Raw genomic sequence first — 16,822 nt, 5'->3', positions numbered from 1 at the left:
CTACTCCCATGTACACCATAGTCTTTCCAGAATTGACTTAATCCTTGCACCTCCCTCCACTATACACAGAATCGAATCAGTTTGTATTGAAGATATGATCATCTCAGAACATGCACCGATTGTGGTATCTTTGCACGGACCTACCTCTCATTAAAACGATATCACAAGACCTGTTGAAATGGAAAGATCTACCTCTCTCTCTCCTGGGAAGAGGTCATCTCATCAGAATGGTTAGTTTCCCTCGCCTCCTATACCCCATGCAACTACTTCCAATCCTCTTCCAACACAAAGATATCAAATCACTGCAAAATGCATTCCTTCAATTCCTTTGGAAAGGTAAAAAACACAGAATTGCCGCCCTCAAATTATATAACCGTTCTTCGCAGTTAGGGATCAACTTACCCAACATAAGGCTCTACAATTTAGCATGTCTTTTCCGACATGTAAGGGATTGGCTATTTGATTCCTCCATATACTCCAATCATAAACTGGAACAGGCAGCTGTCTATCCGTGGTCCCTCTCAGGGGTTCTACACACTCCGATCTTGTCGCTTCCTACCCACATTAAACATAATGTCCTCTTCAGGGACACGATCGCCACATGGAAAGAGACATGTAAGCTCCTAGGGATCCCGGGACATATATCCCCCCTCATGCCGGTGACTTCTACACCATTCTTCCCGCAAGGAGCTTCATCCCCTCCTTTTAAATTGTGGGCAAAAAAAGGACTCATATTACTACAACACTTTCTTACGCCTCAGGGCACATGCATCCCTTTCCATACCCTACAACGAGACTACTCCATCCCTACGTCCCACATGCTATACTATTACCAGATAAATCATTTTATTAAACATAACCTTCCCCCATCATACGTCCGCGCCCCACCTGTCCCCTTCACTCGACTTACCCAATCATCCCCTTCAAAATTATCCCTATCCTCCATATACAACATACTTAGGGACCTAACTTCTAAAGAAAATGGACCGCCCCCTAATCACGTCGTCCACTGGGCCCTCTTCCTGAACCTTCCACCAGACGCGGTCCAAAACATAATACTTAGGAGCTGGCACCAAATTCGCAAAGTCACCACTAGCGAAATATGGAGAGAAATGCAATTTAAGCTGATCAATAGGGCCTACTGTGCTTTTAATTTTAAACCTAGACCCGGGAACACGACCACACTAACCGCATGCCCTAAATGCAATTCGTCCAAACCTGACCTAAATCACCTCTTCTGGACCTGCCCCCTTATCACGTCCTTTTGGACCAATACGCTCTCGTACATGATCTCCATCACTGGCATTACTCGAGTCCTACATCCGAGACTCTGTCTATTCCATGACATCACCTCCACTACTTCAGGCACCCAACCTCCCATGATCCGCTGGGAACATTTATGTAGGCTAGGGGCAAAAAAATGCATTCTCCAGAACTGGATAACGAAAACCCTGCCTCAACTGTCAGACCTAAAACATATCCTTTTCAAATTATTCTCCATGGACCTGCTAGACTCATATTCCACAACCCCTGACATCGGTCACGACATATCTGACTGGGATGCCTTCATCCACAAAGACCTCTCGATTCATCACAAATCAGAAATGAACACCCTTATTATGGCCACTACAGGCCGCACAATGCCACATTGAGACTTTTACCTACCACACCATTACACCGCCTTAGACCTTATACACCCAATATCCTCTGAAGCAATGTCCCCGCTTGATGTTGATAATGAGAACTGATTGTTATTGATCTTCACCTATGGATACTCTGGTTAGAAATACTAGAAATACTAGAAATATTGCTGAGTGCCCTAACATATTTCATATCACCTTATATATATCTTTAGAACGCAATTTAACCACTAAAATTCACCCTGGTTTTGACCTTTACCCGCGTTAAGCTGTTATGTCATGTTCATTTGAGTTGCATTGACCTTACGGAATATACTACTTAAAATGTGTGATACACATATTGCATGTAACTGCCATATTACATGTCTGCATTGTAACTGCATCTCCTACTTCTCTGTATTTCATCTTTTCAATAAACGAATATGCGAAAAAAAAAAAAAAGTGGTCTATCTATATTGAATAGGATGCCTATGCATTGCAACACACAATAAAGTGTGTTGTCCACTAATGTAATTGCTTATTAGGGTGCCATTCAAAACAAAACCATACCAATTCACTGTACATACTGTAATGACATACATTAACACCTTCACAATCCATGATGGGTTAATCCCGTCATGAAGTCTGAATGGGGTTAAACAGACTCCCGGTGGCTTTTGGGTAATAGCCGCCGGGAGTCTGTTCAGTTTTCTAAAGCCTCTCGACACACCCACCTGGGCTGCGCTGCTCCTCCTACAGGCCCAGAACCGGGAAGCTGGGAAGGAGATCGGTGAATGTCCGTTCAACAATTTCCTCCCCATACTATGGATCCGGGAGCGTCGCGTATTGCATCACTTCCGGTTCCATAGCTGTCATTGCTGGGCTCCTGAAGCCCAGCAATACGTTATTGAAGTGCAATATGCACTTCAATAGCTTATTTAAAGTAGAAAGGTGATACTAGGGGTCTTTTAGACCACCTGCATCACCTTAAAGAGTACCTGTGACTGCCAATATGCTGTCACATGGGGGCTTGTAAGCCCCCCTATGTGATAGCAATTTAAGTAAAGTAAAAAAAAGTGTAAAAAATAATATTGAATATAGTAAATGTAAAAATAATGAATTTTTTTTAAAGTCTCCCACTCCTGCAAGCATGTGCATTGTCACGAAAACAGGCGTCAGGTGTGCCTATGTACAAAAACGGCGACTGCGCTACACATGTTGGGTATCACCACGCACGCCAGAGTGATATCAATAATTCTAGGGCCCAAATCTATGCATATCTCTAAATTGATGACCTGTAGGGGCTTTTAAAGCATCGTCTATGGACTTTTTAGGGTACTGAATTCTGTTGCAGTTTCATGGACGCACACATTTTTTAACCTGGGCATTGTTGGGTATATATTTACTCATTGTAACCTCATCTTTTATATATTACAAAAAAAAATGGTTTTATAGTAGTTGGGGGCACTAAATGTAACAAGTGCATTTTTCACAACATTTTGGAGTTTGATAATAGGCTGGCTAATGTTGTGCAACAAAAACATTTACACCTGCCACCATTTTTTTCTATAGGGTCTTGGCTTTCAGAAAAATATATAATGTTTAGGGGTTTTAAATACTTTTCAGGCCAAAAATGTGGATTATAACATGGGTGCAAAAAATGAAAAAAGGCCTTTGTCCTTAAGGGGCTAAGATAACACATAAGTCTGAATGGGCCCCAACTTTTTTAAACACATGACAACACACACAAGATTAAGTTCTGTGCATTGTGTAACACTGCATTGCCCAGGTATTTGGGTGTAACTACAATGTGCAGTAGGGTGCTATTCAAAACAAATGGCACTGCAATGTACAGGTTGTCCAGATTGTAGTCTTAAACTGGACTAGACTAGGTTAATTTAGAGTAGTAACTTGCAGTAATTTGCACTATTCATTTTAATTGGCACCCCAATGCACACTCATACAACACACTTATGTATTTTACCACTACTGGTCTAGGCCATTATTATATGTACAAAACAAAAACAACCCTTTAGCTGTATATGTTGTTCAACTGGTTTCTTGTGTTTGTGACAGCATGTAAACAAAGTAGACTGTATATGGGACTGATTCATTGGGGTTGTTTAACCTACCTGGCGGTATGATTTTTAATTTTTTTCATGTCATTTTCAGTCTATTTATTTTTCGAATGTTTTTCGTCTTTGTAGTTTTTTTCGTTTTTTTTATTTATTTTTTTAAATATCCCGCCGGTTCCGCCCCCTGCGATGCGTGCGCTCGCAAGCGACGGAACCCGGAAGACGGAAGCCGGCATCGGCCGCAGAACACAGCGCGGCTCGAGGGACAAGGTAAGTAAATGCTATGCAGTTTCCCGAGTGTAGCTCGGGGTTACCGCTTATGGTATGGAAAAGTAACCCCGAGCTACACTCGGGAATACCGCCAGGGAGGTTAATAAAGGCAAGTAGACTGTTCACTTTGCAATGGCATTTACACTTTTCATGGGAATTCTCTCTTAGCTTGGTGAATGTGGTGTCATTTTAAAGAATAACCAATCATGTGCAGGGAAAAAATGCTTGCTTGAGCATGATTGGGTATTGGAAGTCAGCAGAGCTTCACCTCATTTACTGTAAGCTAAGGGGAAACTTGTTCCCATGCAAAGTGCAAACTTACTTGCAAATTTACAGTGTGTTTCCTATTAGTAAGTCAAGCACATTAACTCAAGAAAAGAAAATGAACACAAAAATAAGTGTATTAACCTTACAGTTGGCTCCGCCCAGCTGTCAGAAGCAGGCTGTCGGCCGGCCAATGGCCGGCCACTCGGCCAGCTTCGGCTTTCAGCACGGCTCAGCCGAGCCAAGGCATATGCGATCGGCTCGACTGAGCCGCTCGGCCGTGATCGGGAGCTGTACGGGCTATTGTGAATAGCCTGTACAGCACCCCCTCGGTTCTCCTGAACCGAAGGGGTCCTGGGGCCGAAGCTAGCCGAAGGATCGGCCGAAGCTACGGCCAGATCCTTCGGCAGCTTTGTGAATAGACCCCTAAGTTTTACTTTCTATTTTATAGGAACATTGAATAACAATTCTGATTGGTCACTATAGACAATTTCACTTTTGCACTTTTTTCTTTACTCCACTTTTGTGAAAATGTTATCTTACATTTCTATATTCATTCACTATACTATATTTTCTTTTACATTTTCTTATACAATAAAATGATAATGTTTCACTAGGTATTCAGGTATGTTTGTAACTACTGTTACCTTATGAGGTTTATGTCAAATCTCCATGAACATATGTAGATAATCTTTGTAATTAAACGTGTTCGACGTTGGGTGATGGAAGTTTTTGATTAAATATTTTCTGTGTTGTTTGTTGTCACTGTGTTGGGGAGTTGCTTGCAGATGAATTCTGAATGTAATTAGGGATCTGTCCAGGTATAGCTTGTTAATATGAAATAGTTAATTACAGGAAACAATGGCAGGAAACAATAGGATCCTCAGTCTTTTCAGAGCCAGGGCCATTTATTTTTACAATAGGTGCATACTCTCTTTTGTCTCTGGCTAAGATCTTCAAAAGATCGTTGTAGGTAAATAAACAATTAGATTGCCCACCCTTGTTAAGCCCTCGTTCACAACTGAACGTTTTGTAAACCAGTAAAGTGTATGCGCTGGAGGCACACGAGGGCCAAGCCAGGTGGTATGGTGGAGCCACAGAAGGAACAGCCAGGGAGGCTGTAGGATTTGAAAAGGCTGAGAAAGCCAGAAGGAACAGCCAGGGAGGCTGTAGGTTTGGGAAAAGCTGAGAGAGCCAGACACACAAGGTGTGTGTCTCAGAGGAAAAGAGGCAATGTGCTGAATGCAGTAAGTGTTTGTTTTTGGATCTAAGTCTATCAGCAGGACGGGGATCTGCAGATGGACTGTAATTGATCCTAAAGAGGATACAGACCCTGGTCAAAGGATGAGCGCATGGACTCAGTAAGGCTCAGTGGAGCAGAATGTTATGTTGTTTGATGACAATTTTGTGTTGGCTGAATGCCTTTCATATGTATGCTTACTGCTGTCCTGAATAAAGTTGGCCATTTTTGTTGAAGAAACAGTGAGTTTGTCTCTGCTGTGAGACTAATCCCCCACAATATATATATATATATATATATAATACAATGCACACAATAATCTATTATTAGAACGACTGTCTCCATAACTTCCTATTCTGTGGTAATTACTGTCTACACGACTTCCTCTATCTCTCCAAATTTCTTTGGGAATGCCGATATTGTTACCTTAATTTAGTCGTAATATATATTAGGTATGGTGGTTTGATGGTTGAAATACACTATATTGCCAAAAGTATTGGGACGCCTTTACACGCACATGATTATATATATATATATCAGAAAAATAAAATGCATACAACACTGCCTTGTACAATATCTTGCATTTGTGAGAAATCTTGACAACAGCTATTTTAAGCCATGTAAATTTAAATAAATACTTGAATGCAGCTGGATATACTGCTTTAATATGAATAAAAGGTTAGTGAAAAGGTTACTTGTTCTTTGTACTGATATGACAGTGGTTACATTTTTTCATATTTTAACATTGTTTTAGTTGAATAATTATAAATCTTTTCTCAGTATCATGACCTACCACATACATTTCTGTGTACATTTTATTCATTCCAATCCTATTCACAATCATTATGCCCATTTTCAACTTACTTGGCTGCTACAGCTATAATAAGCAAGAATAATTTCATCACAGCCTTAGCTGTCTAATCTATTCAAGCATGACTTCCCTGAAATATGTCATGAAACTTGAAAGTTCTGGAAAAAGCATTAAAACAAAATTGCACACAGAACTTTACAAGGGTTAAATGTGCTTGTTAAAGCCCACATTTAGAATTAACAGGTGATTAACATTTTCATGTTATAATATGTCAGTAAATGTTAATCTTTTTCCCCATATCCTAACTTTTTACCAAAGACATGACCTACAGCACCAGGGATCTCAGAATTTAATAGGCTATTTGACATTTTTCTATGCAGTTAATTCAAAATTTATAACAATTTGGGTGTTTTACGATCCTTCTAACAACTTATAGCTAGACAATAACATTCTGATTTTGAAGTTAGTACAGATAATGCATGTTTCTGTATTTGACAAGACTAAGGGGTCTATTCACAAAGCTGCCGAAGGATCTGGCCGTAGCTTCGGCCGATCCTTCGGCTAGCTTCGGCACCAGGACCCCTTCGGTTCAGGAGAACCGAGGGGGTGCTGTATGGCTATTCACAATAGCCCGTACAGCTCCCGATCACGGCCGAGCGGCTCAGTCGAGCGCTGAGCCGTGCTGAAAGACGAAGCTGGCCGAGCGGCCGGCCATTGGCCGGCCGACAGCCTGCTTCTGACAGCTGGGCGGAGCCAGCCGTGATCTTACGGCTGGCTCCGGCCACTTTCAGAGAGATCAGCGTCCCTGGTTGCTAACCAGGGACACTGATCTCCAAGCATCTGACTCTCCCTGGCGCCCCGGGAGTCTCCTGCTCCCGGCCGCCAAGGAGAAAAACCCCGCTGTGTCTTTTTTCTTTATTCTGACACGGAGCGATGTCAGAATAGAGAAAAAAAAAAAAATCCCATTCAAAAGCATTGGGACATTACTATTGGCTATTTCTATTGCAATAGCCAATAGTAAACTAGCATTGTACCCGCCCTCTTTTGCAGTTCCCCACCAGGTCCACCAGCAGAGGGCGGGAACAATGCTAGTTTACTATTGGCTATTGCAAATTGAAATAGCCAATAGTAAACTCTCAATGCTTTTGAATGGGAATTTTTTTTTTCCTCTATTCTGACATCGCTCGTGCCAGAATGAAGAAAAAAAGACACAGCTGTGTTTCTCTCCTTGGCGGCCAGGAGCGGGGGGCTCCCGGGGCCCCAGGGAGAGTTTTTACATTTTTTTAACTTTTTTTTTTTTTACAGCAGCAGAGCCGCCGGACAATAGGAAACTATTGGGCGGAGCTAGCTGTCACTGCTAGCTCTGCACAATCGTTTTCTATTTACTTTTTTCTACTTTTTTCACTCTTTTTCTGTTCTGCTCGGTGCCTCTGAGGGACCGAGCAGAACAGCCGAGCCAAATGCCGCTCGGCGGCATTCGGCTATTCTCTCACTGCTGTTCGGGATCTTTCAGAATAGCCCGAACAGCAGTGTGAAGCCTGCCGGAGGTTCGGCTCAGCCGATCCAGATGTTGGATCGGCTGAGTCGAACTCCTTCTGCACTTCGGGTCAGCCGAACATGCTGAGCATGTTCGGCTGATCCGAAGCCACACGAAGCAAGCCGATGTACGGCTGATTTCAGCCGATATACGGCTGAAATCAGCCGTACCAGCCTGAAGTGAATAGCCGAACGGTGTTCGGCTCACTTCACTTCTGATCGGTCATTCACTCGGCTGCCCTCGGCAGCTTTGTGAATAGACCCCTAAGGTTGCAGTATTTTTAATTACTTTTGAGACTGTATTTATTTCTAGATTTTAAAGCGACGCCTTCCCACTTACATTGCAAGGAGTTTATTAGGTACAGTAGATAATAAACCTAATTCCCCATTGATTCATATAATAATGTTCATAAGGCAAACTTTTTAAAAGATTTGAGAATCTAAACTAAAGCTGCAGGGACCACTGCCTGTCTCATTATCAAAAAACCTACTAGCTCTTCTTATTAACTGAAGAGGTGGTAGTTAAATGTCCCATCTTCTTTTATCACTAGACATGTGCGTTTCGTTTCGTTCCGAATCGAAATTCGGACGAATTTTCGGAAATTCGGACATTCGGATGAATCCGAATTCCGAATTACAGACATAACGAATGCAAACTAATCCGAATTTCCATTTCCGAAATTCGGTAGCGTTAGTACGAACGTTTGTTTTGTTTTCTGTTCTTATTCGTTTCTTATTCGTTTCTTATTCGTTTCGTTCGTTGGAGCAAAGTGACATTAGAGAAGGAGAAAAATATTTTTCCCCCTCAAATGTCACTTTTGTTGCAAACGAACGAACAAAACGAATAAGAAACGAATAAGAACAGAAAAGGAAACGAACGTTCGTACTAATGCTACCGAATTTCGTCCGAATCCGAATTCCGAATCCGAATTGACTTTCACACCCGAATCTTGAAAAACGAAATAACACAAACCCGAATTTAAAACTAAACGAAACTAAACAAATTTTTTGGCAGTGCACATGTATATTTATCACCTCTGTCACCAGAAAGAGTATTGTAGAGGTCTTCATTGTTTTCATAGTACACTAATGACAAAAGATGGTGGGTGGAATCATAAATTATGTAGATGTTATTCAATGGGTTTTATTTAGAAAATGTTTACTGCGCAACATTAATGATAATTTAGCTTAGTAAATAAAGTGAAAATGTGGTCACTTTAAATACCCATTCATATGCAGGGTTATTTAAAGTCAAACTCTGGGCAAAAATGTATCCAACTCCCACCCCCTCCTACCCTTCCCATGTTTTTTTGTGCTTGGCATCCAGTGCTGCAGATGTGCTGATAGTGGCCATTCCCTTTTGGTTCATTAACACTGACATTATTGCCTGCAGACTCTCCTGTGGATCCTGTGCAGAACCCAGAACTTGATATAGGAAGTGTCTACTTCAGGGGAAGGCAACCTTGGCTATCCAGCTGTGCTGAAACTACAAACCCCATCATGCTTCTGCCTCTGGGAGTCATGCCTGTGGCTTGCAATGACATTTAGGGATTTGTAGTTTGAGCACAGCTGGAGAGCCAAGGTTGCCTACCTCTGGTGTACTTCATACACCTGAAGAAGGACCCCACCTTCTGTGCACAGAAAAAGGGAGAATATTTGGGACCAGAACATCACAAGACCACAGATTTAGATGAGTAAAAGGGGCATTTAAAGTGATGTTGAAGCCTCAATTTATTTTTAACTTTTCCTTTAAGTGATGCTTTTCTTTAAAACTGTTTATTCCTCGTTTAATAGTGGGTCCCCGCAGCGCTATTCCCTCACCATCGTTCTAATGGAGGCACCTGTGCGCGCTCGTGCCCGCAGTGGCTGTGTGCGTCCATAGACACACACAACCCTGTGGCAGGCAACGCCCCTTCCCTCTTTTATTGATGGCAGAAGGAGGCAAAGGCTCTTCTGCCATCAGTATCCTACCCCTGCAATCCAGAAGTTCAGGAAATGTAGGATCACTCGAGGAGGCGAGGATGAGCGTCATTGACAAATAAGTATGGGGGAACTGGGGGGGACTGGGGAAGAAAAAGGTGCTGGGCCATTTTGACCCTAATGCAGAGAATGCATTAAGGTAAAAAACACCCAGACCATAATACTACTTTAAGTAGGGGCTTCAATGTATCTACTGAACTAAGGTGTCAATTTATAGCAGAGAGTGGGTATGAAAAGCAGGCCAATTGAGGTGGAAAGCGATGGCAATGAATGGCAGGGCAGCAGTGGTGGCAGGAGATGTTAATGGATGGCAGAAGAAGAGGGCTCATTTGCCACAGCTGATGATACAGTGCTACTAGGAGAAGTAGAATGAGGACAATGAAGGTTTGGTTATCACTCCACCACCTCCTCTGCATATTCTGGCTGTTTAGCACATCCACTGCCAGAAACAATACAGCCCAACCACTACTTAGACCTCTGGATGCAAGACTTGCTTGCCCCCTACTAGGTGCATGTGAAGAACCTCATCCTCTCCTCTGGTGATTATGTGCAGTAAATTAAACCACATTAGTGTGCCGTGATGGCTGCTAGCAAAGGTCAGCTTTGTATGTGTCACCAACCAATCCAAACTCAAAAAGAAAAACTAAAAGACCCTATTGAAGTAATATAAAAATCAAGCATTGCTCCTAGAAAAAAAATGTAAACTACAAAAAAATAAAATAGCCTCAAAAAAGGGGAACAGCTGAAGAGTTACAGAACTTGTTGACACAGGAAAAAAAATTTAGTCCTAAAAAACCTGCTGGGTCTATTCATTGTGAATGCAATAGGTGATACACAGTCACATCCCAATGCAACTCACAGTACTGAAGCATTGATGCCACTGAACAGGACAGTAAATGAAGGAGAGTACACTACACTCTTTGCAGCCCACCATACTGCAATTCACTGTCAGGCAAGGATAATAGAATGTAGCAGTGGCAATATGCAGCACAGAATATATCGGTGTATAACTCTGCGCTTGCAAACTACTAGCACTGCACAAGTAGCACAAATTGTTTATCCTTTATAAAGCTGTCAGCTGTTCCTCACTAACCCCAGCACACAGACTGACAAAACAATGCTGGGAGAAACAGACCTTTTCAGCAACCAGACCAGAGTTCACATGTCAGGCAAAGTATTGTGAGATTCACTTTTGGCACCTGGATGTACTTGATCATAATTTTGCCATTTGGGTGGACAGTGAACATGAAACGTTTGCCATAAACCTAACTCGATGGCGAATGCAAACCTCATCCCTAATCAAGAGTTTGTAAGCTGAGTGCTGGTGGACATCTTTCTGCTCCATTTCCTCCTCTCAAACATAAGATTATTTCCCTTTCCAGATGTTAGCAGTGACTGTCATCTCTTATCTGTGTGCTTCTTAAACTCCAGAATACAAGCAATAAGCTTTATTTAGTCATTTATAGCATGCAGTAAAGATAACAAAAAAATAAAATATGGCATTAAAAGACTGCATGTTTCCCATATCTTATATTAAAAATTGAAGTAGTAGAGCAGAAAATGGCCATTTGGTTCCAACATCAAAACTTTTTCTAACTCTAAATTGTATCCTATTCAAAAAATCCAAGGAGAACAGAAAACAATTATATTGATTTCAGCGGTAAATACTATCAGAAGTTTAAAGAACTGATAAAAAGCAGACATTTTATCACAAACATATTTCAATTGTATCCATTAAATTGTCTTTATTTTCATCATTCATAACTAAAAACACAGGGAGTATTTAAGCATGACACAAGGCAGAATAAAAATAAACATGCTTCTTGGATCAATTAAACACTTACCGTGGATAAGTGCTAATGTGGGCCAAGAAGAAGCAAGGGCAAATTTGTTACATTTTCTAAAAGCGCATATATTTCAGGTAACAGAAGGAATGGATGTCCAAAACCCTATCTTTAGTATGTGAATAATAATTTTAGAAATAGGAGCTGTGTATTACTAGGGAAGCAAATCTGCCTAGGTTTAATTCACTGCTTCATGATTCTCGCTTGAAGATTGAATTTCACAAACATTAAGTCTAAGTGTGTGTGTGTCAATCTTGTTATTCAATTCTGACCATTTATAGGGCTGATTATCAAGTTATTGTCAAACAAAAGGCATAGGAGGCCAGGCATTGCCATGGAAAAAAATTATTCACAAAGCTGCCGTAGGCAGCCGAGTGAACAACCGACCTGAAGTGAAGTGAGACGAACACTGTTCACTTCAGGCTTGTACCGCTGATTTCAGCTGTATATCGGCTGAAACCAGCCATACATCGGGTGGCTTTGGGTCGGCCAAACATGCTCAGCCTGTTCAGCCGACCCGAAGTGCAGAAGGAGTTCGACTCAGGTGATCCAACATCTGGATCGGCTAAGCCGAACCTCCGGCAGGCTACTCGCTGCTGTTCCGCCTAAAAAATTAGAAAAATCAAAAATAGAAAACGATTGGGCGGAGCTAGCAGTGACAGCTAGATCAGCCAAATTGCTTTCTCTTGCCCGGGACTAGCTGTCATTAGAATTAGAGCTTGTCGGAGCCGGCGAGGATATGAAAGCCGATGCAGATGCTGTTCTGTCATTAAGACGAGAGCTTAGCAGAGTCAGCTTTCATATCACTGCCGGCTCTCCTAAGCTCTCATCGTAATGACACATGGGCGTCCCTGGTTACCTGGTAACCAGGGATGCCCATGTGTCATTACACACTGAGAACTCATCGGAGCTGCTGTGATTTTACAGCAGCTCTGCCGGGTTCTCAGTGTACTGAGGACCCGCAGTGTAATGACAGAAGGTGTCCCTGGTTACCAGGTAACCAGGGACGCCTTCTGTCATTACACAAAGAACACGGTGGAGCTGCTGTGATTTTACAGCAGCTCCGACGGGTTCTCAGTGTACTGAGGAGCCGCAGTGTAATGACAGAAGGCGTCTCTGGTTACCAAGTAACAAGGAATGCCTTCTGTCATTACACACAGAACCCAGCGGGGCTGCTGTGATTTTACAGCAACTCCGACGGGTTCTCAGTGTAATGATAAAATGGCGTCTCTGGTTACCCGGTAACCAGGGACGCTGATATCGCTGCAAGTGGGTCGGAGCCAGCAGTCATATCACAGCCTAGCTGTCAGAAGCAGGCTGTCGGCCGGCCAATGGCCGGCCATTCGGCCAGCTTCAAATTTCCACTGGGCTCAATCGAGCAGAAGCATATGCCTTTGGCTCGACTGAGCCCCTTGGCCAACTTCGGGGGCTGTACGGACTATACTGAATTGCCCGTACAGCAGCCCTGAACCAAAGGGGTCCTGGGGCCGAAGCTACCCGAAGGATCAGCCGAAGCTACGGCTAGATCCTTCGGTAGCTTTGTGAATAGACCCCTAATAAATGGCCAAATTAAAAAAAATTTACATAAAAGTCCCTACTCTTCCTACACAGAAGTGTTATCTCTACTTAACAGTTCTGCTGCACAGAACTGTTATGTAGAGATAACTGTTAAGTAGAGATAACTAACAACAATACTGCTGCAGTAAACCCACCCTTTTATAGAAAGGGGATGGGTTACTAATTCCTTCAAATTGTTGGCGTTTGTGATTCAGCTGATCTGGGGAAAAGGCTATGCACTTCATTATAGGTTGTTTATTTGCGGCAGCAAACCTGCAATGTTTTCTGCCAAAGGTTTATGATTCATGAACTTGCAAATTGCGTGGATTCACAGCTAACCCTTGGTAGCAGCAAGCCAGAAACTCATCTCTTTGTATGACAGACTTTAGCAGCTGTGTGTGTAATATCTATGCATTTACTGCAAAGTTTTCCAATAAATTTGGATGTAGTGATGTAGCAGTTGATGGATAACTTATGAAGAAACAGTAACCAAGAGTACACTATAGTATAGTATAGCATAGTATATAGTAGTTTTTTTTCACATTACCCAAGGAACATTCAAAAGATAAAGATTTGTTATTCTAAAAGATTAAGTAAAGGTATTAAAGAGGCATACAAAATATATAAGTTAATTTGATTAAAAATAGATTGAACCATGATAGTGTAGTTTACACTCTGGGTACACCCCTTTTGTCTAATGCTTGAAACTCTCACAGTGCCACTTAATTATTATAACCCATTCACACATCTGAAATAACAGGTGTTGCTTTAGTCCGAAACTGGACATGAATCTTCAGGGATTCTCACATTATAACATTTCCATAAATGTGGGAATGTATGCATGTGGCCTTAGTCTGTTATCACGCTCTCTTACAGTGGCATGACATGAAGAGAGGTGCCTGTATAAGAGGTGCCTTCAGTATAGTAAGAGTTAATCAGGTTTATCAGCATAAGGAATGCACACAATATAAAGTTTCTATCTGACAACATCCTGAGTGATAAACTGCGATGCATTTAGTGAAAAACAATGGGGTCTATTCACGAAGCTGCCGAAGGATCTGGCCGTAGCTTCGGTTCAGACCCCTTCGGTTCAGTAGAATAATAATTGTTCGGCTCACTTCACTTCAGATCGGTCATTCACTCGGCTGCCCTCGGCAGCTTCGTGAATAAACCCCAATGTTAAAATCATAGACTACGGAGGATTTGCTACTTGGTTCCAGCTACAAAGCAGTTGTGAGACTTGCTGCATTGGCTTCACACTTATTGTGACAATGGATTTTTGTAAATAATTCAGAGTTGATCGACAGCCACAGTAGCTTAGTTGTTTTGCCATTCCAAAGGACAGCTGCATTGGTAACTGCCCCTTTTCAATGGCAATAAAAAATGTAAAATTATTGTTCAATATGTAAGTGTAAAGTAGTTAGCAAGCTCTTAAGCAGACTGCGGCCCTTTTGTTCATCTGTCAATGTTATTATAATTGTTTGCCAAAAAATTTGCAAATCTTTCAGGAAATGCTTACACAGCTGCTATTGTATTTTAAGCACTTGAGTACAATTAAATGGCGGTCATTTGCTTAATACACTAGAACAATCCTGAACACAAATGCATGGTATTTAACACTTGCTTTTACTTGAACTGTTGTTACATGGGATATGACTCTTGTATACGCCTGAACCATTGGGCGTATTTGGTTATTTATATATGCCATTTTATTCCAGATGGGTTTCTGCTATAAAATAATATATAACATTGTTTTAATATTTCTGAAATTATATTTCTTGTCATTGGTGAAGGATAAATTTTTACCACTTCAAAATTATGTTTATTAATGTAGTTGTTTAAAATAATATATCAGATAAACTGCTTGTTTGTGGAAATTATACTGTTCTTTAAAAAAGAAAATACACCAAAAAGACCAATTACTTAATCAATAAATTAAGTACAGACTTATAGGCTTAATTTACAGTTATGAATAGGGCTAAGGTTTAGGGCCGAAGTAGGAGATTCAGTCTTAGGGCTAAGCTTATGGTTTAGGGACATTTTAACGTTAAAGTAGAACTATGGTCTCCCATTAAAATATGTGCTGCAACACATAATTATAAATGCATCTTGTGGTAGGGAAACAAGCCATTTCCCTTTCAGTGTTCCCCTCTTATGTTATGCCTCCAGTGGAGTAGTGGAGAGAGGCCATCAGATTTAACAAATGTAATAGCAGCTATGTAAACTGGGGGGATAAAATAGGCGATGGTCTGGAGCATACCACAGTTGCACAGAAGTGGCGATGTGCTCCACACAAAGAAATGCTTTGCCTGTTTCAACAACAAGTGTGAAACCAAGGCCAGCATGTGGGAGGGCAGCCAGCCTGTTCACATTAGGTGTTTCACCTTCACCTATGCCTAAAGTGCCGTAGATTCAGCCACCATCAGAATATGCAGTAAAAAGCTTTGTTTCACACACATCCTCAGAGTGAGACACTTTGCTCTTTCTTGGATATTTGCATAGATACCTGCATGATTTTCCGCTTGGATCAGGGAGGGATGGTTTTCCCCCTTGAAGCTCCCCCAAATTTCCTTCTCCTCCTCACCACCAGTATTACAACCACCGCTTGTTTTGCCCCTGAATAGCTGCCCCTGCAGCAGATTTTCCCTGGGCCATTGAACAGGCTCTGGGGCACTTGGGGAACTGGCAGATTGAGGAGGAAGGGGGAAAGATGAGGTGCTGTCACCATCACCCAGGTGCAGAACATGGAGTGGCATCACCTGCTCCAGTGGTGTGCCTCATTCGGCATCCTTCCCTGCCATCAGGAAATTTGCCCAATGCACCATGAAGGAAATGTAACATCTCTGCCCATGCTTTCTGGACATGTATTTGTGGTCATGTGACCCTGGCCCTGATCACATGGTCCAGCTGATGGAGGGAAAGCATAGCCTTCTGGGCACATAAGTGGTGCCTGGGTAAGGGACAGACTCCACCAGCTGGAACAGCTATAAGCTAGCGTTTTTTCCAAACATTGAGATGTTAGGCATGGGAGTTATTATGTGACTTTTTCTTCTGCTCCATCAGCTGCAGAAGAGACACCTGCCTGGTCAAGGATGCTACTGGAGACAGTGGGGCAGGGTTAAGAGACAGTGAGGTTCAAGCCTACATTTGGCCCTACTCAGCATGGCACTATACTGAACCTCTTGTCCACTTTATGTGCCATAAGGTGAGCCTCTCAAACCTTTGTGAGATTCCCCTCCCTATTGGTTAAGGCCACAGATGTTGCAGGGGATGCAGATGGAGAATTGTGTGGGGAGAGTGAAAGTGGAAATTGAGGAGGTAGTAGGAGCAGAAGTGTTGGCCTTTTGATACTGACTTGTTTCATTGAGGTGCTGTCCCCACCAAGCTCGTTGGTGCACAGTCATGTATCTCTTCATGCATCAGGCAGAGGCCCCAGACTGCAATGATACTGTCATTATCATTACAGTAATAAGAGACCCACATTGCAGAACACTGTGGACCGGCCCTGTAAATAGCATTGTCCTGTACCTGTGTGACAGTGACTCCAGAAAGATTAAGACAGCTGCTCCCCCCAGTCCTCGGAAAGCTGGACAAAATCCTCCCTTGCTGCTGTTCTGCCTCTTTCT

The sequence above is a fragment of the Nanorana parkeri genome, unplaced genomic scaffold, assembly GCF_000935625.1.
Source record: "Nanorana parkeri isolate BGI_ZX_2015 unplaced genomic scaffold, ASM93562v1 scaffold32, whole genome shotgun sequence".
Taxonomy (NCBI): Eukaryota; Metazoa; Chordata; class Amphibia; order Anura; family Dicroglossidae; genus Nanorana; species Nanorana parkeri.
This window is presented reverse-complemented; position numbering follows the sequence as displayed.